Source organism: Arachis hypogaea, chromosome 15, assembly GCF_003086295.3.
Source record: "Arachis hypogaea cultivar Tifrunner chromosome 15, arahy.Tifrunner.gnm2.J5K5, whole genome shotgun sequence".
NCBI classification, from domain to species: Eukaryota; Viridiplantae; Streptophyta; class Magnoliopsida; order Fabales; family Fabaceae; genus Arachis; species Arachis hypogaea.
In genome coordinates this window covers 76,872,247-76,880,891 of record NC_092050.1, presented here as the reverse complement: position 1 = coordinate 76,880,891, position 8,645 = coordinate 76,872,247, and positions in this window count along the sequence as shown.

The window sequence follows — 8,645 nt, the reverse complement described above, 5'->3', positions numbered from 1 at the left end:
ACGAGCTTCAAACTCGCAAGTGCTAGGCGTAGTGACAGATGCAAAAGGATTACTGGATCCTATTCTAGCATGATCGAGAACCGACAGATGATTAGCCGTGCGGTGACATTACAGGATGTAGCCATTGAAAACGGTGATGCCCAATATACAGCTTGCCATGGAAAGGAGTATGAATGATTGGATGAAAGCAGTAGGAAAGCAGAGGTTCAGAAGGAATAAAAGCATCTCGATACGCTTATCTGAAATTCTCACTAATGAATCACATAAGTATTTCTATCCTATTTTATATTTTAGTTATATTTTAATTATCAAATCTCTATAACCAATTGAATCCGCCTGACTGAGATTTATAAGGTGACCATAGCTTGCTTCAAACCAACAATCTCTGTGGGATCGACCCTTACTCACGTAAGGTTTATTACTTGGACGACCCAGTGCACTTGCTGGTTAGTTGTGCGAAGTTGTGACAAAGAACTAAGATTATGAACATGCGTATTAAGTTTTTGGCGCCGTTACCAAGGAATGAATGATTACGATTTCGTGCACCAATGACCATAGCTTGCTTCAAGCCGACAATCTCCGTCGGATCGACCCTTACTCACGTAAGGTTTATTACTTGGACGACCCAGTACACTTGCTGGTTAGTTGTGCGGAATTGTGAAAAAGAGTTGAGATTACAATTGTGCGTACCAAGTTGTTGGCGCCATTGATGATCACAATTTCGTGCACCACTCACCGAGGTGGGTTGCGACTTGCATCTGAAAAACACAACAAAGATATGGTATGAGAATCGGAGGTTTTCAGTATAGTAACAGTGCCCAGTGATGTATGATATAAGACCCCGGGACACCAAAGGCAATCCTAAGCTCCATATCTATCACAAGATTCAAGCTTAAAGCATTCTAAAAACAAATAAGCATAATTTAATCCTCATCATAAATAAACGGGGTAATCTATCTTAAGGGATTTCTACTCTAACCATACACTACTGTCCCACAGCCTTCACCAACCTATCCTCCATGCAATCCCATCGCCACTGCCTTCCGAACCTCCTTAATCCCAGTAGAAAACACAATTAATAACAATGCAAGTAATTCACAAGTAAAAGCATACAAGGCAAGTAGATCAAGTAAGCAATTAGACATGTTATTTGATTAGGCACACAATTACAAGTCGACAAAGCAAACAAAAAAAAATAGAAAATGCATATGATGAATGCCTACCCTACTGGATGTGATATCACATTGTCGGTTCAACTGCCAACCCGACACATCTCCATGGAGACGTCGCCCTTCGGATTACTCATATGGGAACCCCCGAGATATAGTGCTCGGATCACTGTCCAGGTACCGGCGCCTGCACGCTCTATAGGTCCGAAGGGATGCGAGCGAGATACTCTTGCCACAGACCTCACATCTCAATGCAAGCGGGACAAACCACCGCCCTTACACTGCTGCCGCTACCTCGACAGGCGGGATCCAACCGCCGTTCCTGCCGGGCACATAGCGTCTCATAATCTCAGTAAAAAAACAATATCTCAGTGGTTTTGAAAAAACATTTTCAACATACAAAGATCCATCATCTCAATCCGAGTCCTTGACTCACCTCAACCACTATCCCTTTCATAACTCAGTTTCCAATGTCAAAAGTTCATCATTCCTTATCTCATATATCACTCATCCTCCACCTAACGTCAAATCATTCTCAGCACGCCAGAAACCTAAGCCTTCATTTTCTAATTTATCATAAAACCATGTATTTAGACTCTTAAGTTATATCCCATGTTCTAATACTCAAAACTAGGCCCAAAAGTCTTAAAATGGTGTTTTAGAAGCTTACAACCTTGTTGGGAAGGTAGAATAGTTGAAAACAAATAAAATTTTGAGAAACAGGACGTGTGCGGCCACACAAGGGTCTATACGTGCGCACACTCCTGAAAGTTTTGAAATGCGTGCGTACGCACAGAGGTGTGTGTGTGCACAGGTATAAATTTTTACAAGGATCTGTGCACTCGCACAACCTGTGCCAGTGCCCCCAACAGATTGGCCTTCCCGACGTGTGCGTCCGCACAGGTTGAAGTTTTTCCATAGATGTGTGCGTGCACAAGCTGTGCTGGCACTGCGAACAGAATGCACTTCCCTGCCTGTGCGTGCGCACAGATGTGTGCATCTGCACAGGTCAAAATATTTGCTGGTTGTGCGTCCGTACGAGGGTGTGCTCCCGCACCCATCAAAAATCATGAAATTCTTCAACTTTGCAGAATTTCAGATTTCTAACACCATCTTTGAAGGATCATAACTTCCTCTACCAAATTCCAATTTTCACAAACTTTATATCAATTTAAAGGGTTTTTAATGATCTTCAATTATAAATAAATTTCAATCAGTTTTGAAAACTGAGGCAAAATTTATGATCGTACAAATTTCATCAAAATCCAATTTTTACCAAACTTCGTAACTCTTAAAATTTATTGTCATACCCATACTAAATGACACCAAGCCATTCAAAACACCACCATTCATCAAAATGTATTAGTTATACCATAATACACCAATTTTTACCACATTCTCTTTCTCATTTCATTATTCTAAATTCCAACCTTAACTATATAACACTTATGATCAAAATCACCATCTAATCCACCATTTCATAAATCATAGCACTACAATTATCATAAGGAACCAACTCCCAATCTATTCAACCATTCAATATCATCATATCATTTCAATTCATCACAATCAACCCAACATTCATCAAATTATCAACATATAACACACCAACCATCATTTTAATTCAACCTATCTTATTGGTCACTAGCCTGTGTCTATGAATATTATATACTACATAGAGAAATCAAAACCATACCTTAGCTGATTTCCTTTATGAACCAAAACTCAAATTGATAAGCAAATAGCTTTCAACCAAATCCAAGCTTTCACATCCACTCCACTAAGCACAAATTAGTTCCAAGAGCTCCCAAAGCCACCATAATCAAACTATATACATATTAATCACCTCAAATCAACCTAGGGTTCCAATTAAACATAAATTCACAAGGGTTTAGTGGCTCTTACCTTCTCCCATAGATTTGAATGTCACAACCCAATGCTAAGCAAGGCTTAAAGCAAACCTAAACATCCAAAATCACAAAAACTCACTTAGGCACAAACCCTAAGTACCCGAAATTTTCAAGAGAGAAACTGGGAAGATTTTGTGATTACCTTGAGGGTTTCCTAGGTGGGTTTTGTAGAGGTCTTTACAAGGAACGCGTAGCCACTGACGGCACGTAAATCGGAGCTCTCTAGCTCAAGATATGAGCTTTGGAAGAAGATGATGAATAGTAACCAAAAAGGTTTCTCTCTTCTTCTCTTTTCAGCATGTATGAGTGTGTTTGTTTAGTGTTGTGGCTGGTTTGGTTCATTTAATGAGCCTTTTATATGTTGGGCTTGGGCCCAACTTGGGCCCAGTCCAACCCGTTAGCGTTTTTAGCCCGTTTGGTCCAACTTCGGGCCAAACCTTTAAAATTGATACCCGGTTTTCCATTTCTAACATTTTTCTAAGGTTTTCACCGGTTTTCACTTTTTCTCAGGCGGTACCGGGTAGACTTGAACCGGTTCAACCGGTTTAACTGCCGATTCACAATTTTTCACAGTTTTTTGCAAGAAGCACATTTTCTGACTCAGAAAAAGACCTACTAAATCTAAAAATCACCTTTAAATCCTCAAATTCTCACTCTAACTTTTTGGAATCTAATTTGGGCAATCAATCACTTAATTGACCGATTGATTAGTTGCGGTTCTTACATCCATAAGGAGAAACCTTGGTGATAAGAAAAGGACCTGACCACCTTGATCTTAACTTCCCAGGGAACAATTTTAGTCTGGAGTTGTAGAGTAGCACTCTCTGTCCTTCTGATATGCAAAAATTATTGTCGGTCTAGATTTTCTTCCTAAAGAAAGGAATAACTTCGTTATAAGCATAGCTCCAAACCAGCAAACAACTCTCACATCAAATTAAATTTATGGTTTTGTCACATGTACAAACCCCAAATAAGAATTAACCGGAGTATTTAGACTCTGGGTCGTCTCACAATGAATTGCAATGAAGTGTCTAATTATTGGCTATGAAGATCAAGGGGGTTTTTTTGGTTGATAAAAGGAGCAACAAAATAAATGACAAGAAAAGTAAATCAAACAAGTAACTAAAGAAAGCAAATAATAAAGAGAGACATTCATGGCAAGTGTTGTGATCATAGGCTTTCTATCCTAATCATGCAATGATTAATTCATCTTATTTAGTCAACTCCAACAATTAGGGAGAAAGTCAAACAAGATTAATCAATTATACCACAATAATAACAAGAATTTATCTTATTACGTCATCTCCAACATTGGAAGAAGGTATCATATTATCTTCCATGAGAGAAAGTATAATAAGACTAGCTAATCTCAATCCAAAAGTCCTAATCAACTTACTAATTGAATTAGCAAAAGATTAGTGTCAATGGAAATAATATTAGCTAACAACTCTAGATCACCAACATAAGTTGGGTTTTCATGACTCAAGATTGCCTAATTACTCTTTCCAAGCCAAGAATGCTCAAAATCTACTCTAACATCCAACCAAGCATTTTATCAAACACTTGGAAGGCATACATGGAAAGCATAGTAAAAGTGCAAGAATAATAAATCTACCAACTATCAATTGTAAGAAAAGTAAATTCACAACTCAAATCAACAATTAAAAGAACATCAAACATAAATTGCATTAAAGAAAATTAAGATCCAACAATTGTTCATAAACATAAAAATGGCAAAATAAAGGAAATGACAAGTAAAACTAGAAGAATAAAGATGTAATAACAAGAAATTAAAAGGAAAAACTAAATCAAAACAAGAATTATAACTTGGATCCAAGAAGAATTAGCTAAAACTACCCTAAAATCTAGAGAGAGGAGAGAGCCTCTCTCTCTAGATTTCTAGCCTAAAACATGATGAAAACTAAACTATAACTACTTGGTTCATTTCCCCTTCAATCCTTGGGTTCAATAGCATCATAAATGAGTTGGGTTGGGCCCAGAATGAGCTGCAAAATCGCTGGGGGCGATTTCATTAAAGTGGACCCACGGGCAGAATCAGCGTGCACACGTACATGGCACGTGCGCGCCCCTGAATGCGAAGCAACATATGGCAAATTTTATATAATTTGAAGCCCCAGATGTTAGCTTTCCAATGCAACTGGAACCGCCTAATTTGGATCTCTGTAGCTCGAGTTATGGTCGATTGAGTGCTAGGAGGTCAGGCTTGACAGCTTTACCGTTCCTTCATTTCTTCATGACTTCTCCCATTTGCATGCTTTTCTCCTCACTTCTTCCATCCAATACTTGCCTCATGAACCTAAATTCACTCAACAAATACATCAAGGCATCGAATGGAATTAAAGTGAATTAAAATCACCAATTTTAGGGCCTAAAAAGCATATTTTCACTTTTAAGCACAAATCAAGGGAGAATTGCAAAACCATGCTATTTCATTGAATAAATGTGAGAAAAGGTGATAAAATTCCCCAAATTAAGCACAAGATAAACCACAAAATTGGGGTTTATCAAATCTCCCCACACTTAAACCAAGCATGTCCTCATGCTAAGAATAAAGAAGGACAAGAAAAGGGTATGAACATTTATTCAATGCAAATAAACTATATAAACCTATCTATATGCATGCAACTAAATGCAATATGATTCTACCTACTTGGTTAAAAGTAAATCAATCTCCAAGAACATATATAAGCAAGTAGGGCAAAGGTCATATGACAACTCACAAACTCTACCAATTTGAATATCAAAATAAAGCACAAATAGACTTGCAAGAAGAAAAGCTCATGAAAGCCGGGAACAAGGAATTGAGCATCGAACCCTCACCAGATGTGTATCTGCTCTAGTCGCTCGAGTGTATAGGGTCGATCCACTCAATTCTCTTTTAATCATGCTTTCCATGATTTTTTTTTCATCTAACAATCAACAATTATTCAATGTATGCATACATTCATCATGAGGACTTATTCATAGGTTGTAATGGGGCTAGGGTAAAGGTATGGATGCATATGGTCAAGTGAGCTTGAAATTTGTATCTTTGATTAGCCTAAGCTCTCACCTAACACATGTAACAACCTATACAATTCTAATACACAACCTAGCTACCCATGATTCCCACTTTTTTTCACATACTCATGCATTCTCTTTAATTAACATTCCATATGCATTGATTTTTATTAAACTTTACTTTGGGGCATTTTTGTCCCCTTTTTATTGTATTCTTTTTCTATATATATTTTTTTCTTTTTCTTTTTCTATATTTTTTTTCTTTATATATATATATTTTTTTTTCTACATTTTTTTTTTGAAAAACATATACAAACATATCAATGCATATGGTTTTACATATGGTGCATGAATATGTACCCAATTCCTAATATTTTCAACAAAAATAAAAATTACACTTTTACCTCAACCAATGTCCCAAGTTTCCCATACCCAAATGATACACACCCTTACTAGCCTAAGCTAATCAAAGAACCAAATTAAGGACATTTATTATTTTTCACTTAGGGGTAGTGATGTGCTAACATTAAGAACAAAAGGGATTAAATAGGCTCAAAATTGACTAACAATGGTTGATGAAAGGTAGGCTATTTTGGTAAGTGAGCTAAATAAAATGATTGCCTCAATCATATAAATGCATGTACACATGGAATAATGGACATAAAGAATCAAACAAATCAAAGATCACAATCATAGAAAGAGAACAATGCACACAAGAATGGAAATAAGTGGTTATAAGATGTAACCACGCAATTGGGCTCAAAACTCACATGCTTGTGTTCTTAGCTCAAAAATCATGTTCCAAAATAAATTCTTCAAGCAACTTTGTCACAAATTTTTTTTTTAAATTGGTAGGGTGCCCTAAAAATAGTTTCTTGGAAAAGAAATCATCACCCTAACCAAGTAGTCCTAACATAAAAAGAAGTGGTAAAAATATGTACAAATTCTAACTAACGTGCAACCTATCATGCAATGCAATAACTAACTAACAAAGACAAAAATTGAAAAATTAGTGTTGAAAAAAAAATGGTTACCCATGGAGATCCGTCGGACAACCTCCCCACACTTAGAAATTTGCACCGTCCTCGGTGCATGCAAAGAAGAGCAAGGTGGACGGGTTGCTACAATTGATGAGTTCCTCTAAAAGGTTGTGCAGAAGGACTTGTTTGTTGCCCCATTGATGAGGGGCAAAAGTTGGTAAATTAAAAATTATTAAGATAGTTACATTGCAAGTATAGTTCTTAACTCACCGAAAATTTGCCTATCAATTTAGAAATATGTCACAGAGAGTTTAAATAAAAAATTACTGGGAGTTTAAGTCCCAGGTCGTCTCCCAACGAGTTGCAGAAAAGTGTGCTATTTTATTAATCAGATGTTCCAAGAAGTTGAGTTAAGTAGAGGGAAAATTAAAAAGAGGAAATTTAAATAATATGAATAAAAACCTTGACTGGGAGTTGATTAGTTGGAATTTTTATTATTGATGGAATGATCTCAAGATTAATTTATAATTAATGGTTGTTTTGTTTAGTTATCCTTTACCAGGTAAAGGAAAGTCAAACAAGTTGGAATGCTAGATCTATTCACGAGTTGCAACCCACTTAGTTCAAAGGGATTGGTGTTAGTGATTAGATAACAATTCAACAGTTAACCCAATTACAATTTTTCTTTCAATCCTTCCAACTCAAGAGTTCCTTTCAATCAATTTCCCATCAAGTGAGGGAACTACTCACTCATTGCAAATAATAAATCCATAACACATGAAAGGGAATTAAAAGAAGACATGATTATTGGAATGGAGAAATAAATTAAAATGGAAGAAATAATCCTTGTATCAAATAATCATAAAAGTATTCAAATGACAAAATTGAATAAAGCAAAGAACATGGAAGAATAAAACCAAGTTAAGAGAATGAACTAGAATGACGAGGTCTTGATGAGGAAAAATAACTCTTCTCAATGTTCCAATGCTAAGATCAATTCCCAAAATTAAAATTCTAAAACCTAGAGAGAAAAGCCTAGAGAGAAAAACCTAGAGGAGGAAAAACTAGCTCTAAAACTGTCAACTGTGTAGAATGAATGTTGTTGTTTGTTTCTGCATATTCTCTGGCTCTAGTCTGCTGTTCCGGGCCGAAAACTGGGTCGAAATAAGGTCCAAAATCGCCCCCAGCGAAGTCTGCAGATTATGCAGATCGCACATGTCACACGATCGCGTCATCCATGCGGACGCGTCATGCGCGCTTTTCCTTGCCACACGTTCGCGTCGTCCACGCTACCGCGTCGCCTGAGCTTTTCCAATCCGTGCGGCCGCGTGAGCCATGCGGCCGCGTCACTGCGATTTGCTCTCCTTCGCGCGGTCGCGTGAGCCATGCGACCGCGTCACTTCTCGCTGGTTATCTCCTCAAATTCTTGTGTTCCTTCCATTTTTGCTAGCTTCCTTTCCAATCTCCAACTCATTCATGCCCTATAAAGTCTGAAACACTCAACACACAGATCACAGCATCGAATCAAATAAAGGAGAATTAAAAATACATAATTAAAGTCTCTA